The sequence below is a fragment of the Marmota marmota genome, unplaced genomic scaffold (genome assembly GCF_001458135.2).
Source record: "Marmota marmota marmota unplaced genomic scaffold, marMar, whole genome shotgun sequence".
Classification (NCBI taxonomy): domain Eukaryota; kingdom Metazoa; phylum Chordata; class Mammalia; order Rodentia; family Sciuridae; genus Marmota; species Marmota marmota.
Genome location: NW_026000108.1, coordinates 2,668,230 through 2,668,828, shown reverse-complemented (window position 1 = coordinate 2,668,828; position 599 = coordinate 2,668,230).

The following is a 599-nucleotide window of genomic DNA, read 5'->3' as shown; positions in this document are numbered from 1 at the left end:
TAACTTCCGAAGTGACCCCAGGGCCCACAGGGCCTAACACCTGGAGGAACTGGTCAGCAGAGTAGCCAGCTGCACAGGCCAGCAGTCCCAGGCAGGGATCAGGCAGCACAGGTGGCCCCAGGGCTCCGGGCACACATCCCGAAGCTACCTGTGCCTGTACCTGGGTTCAAGGTCTTGTATCACCAAGACCATGTAAACGGGGGTCCTCCTGCAGGCAGGGCTCCCCAAGCTCTCTGCCCAAGCCCCAACCCCTGCAGACTGCTGGTGGGTGGGCCAAGCGGGGGACCCAGCCCTCCAGGAGCAGAGAGCAGAGATCACAGGCAGCCAACAACCAGGGGCCACCCACTCCCTGGCTGCCCACTCCCTGGCTGCCCAGCCACTCCCACAGGCCCATGTCCTGGGCCAGATCCTTCAGGTTGAGAAACCTCCCGGTCTATAATGCCCCAAAGGCACCGCCAGCTCCGGGACTCAGGTCCCTCGTGGGGGCTTCCCAAGCCAGAGGGAGCACCAGGAGCGGCTCACGGGCAGCCAGGACTGAACCCGATGCCCTCGCCTAGAGGCCCAGAGAGGGGAGTGGACGGCCCTGCGCTGGGAGGCAA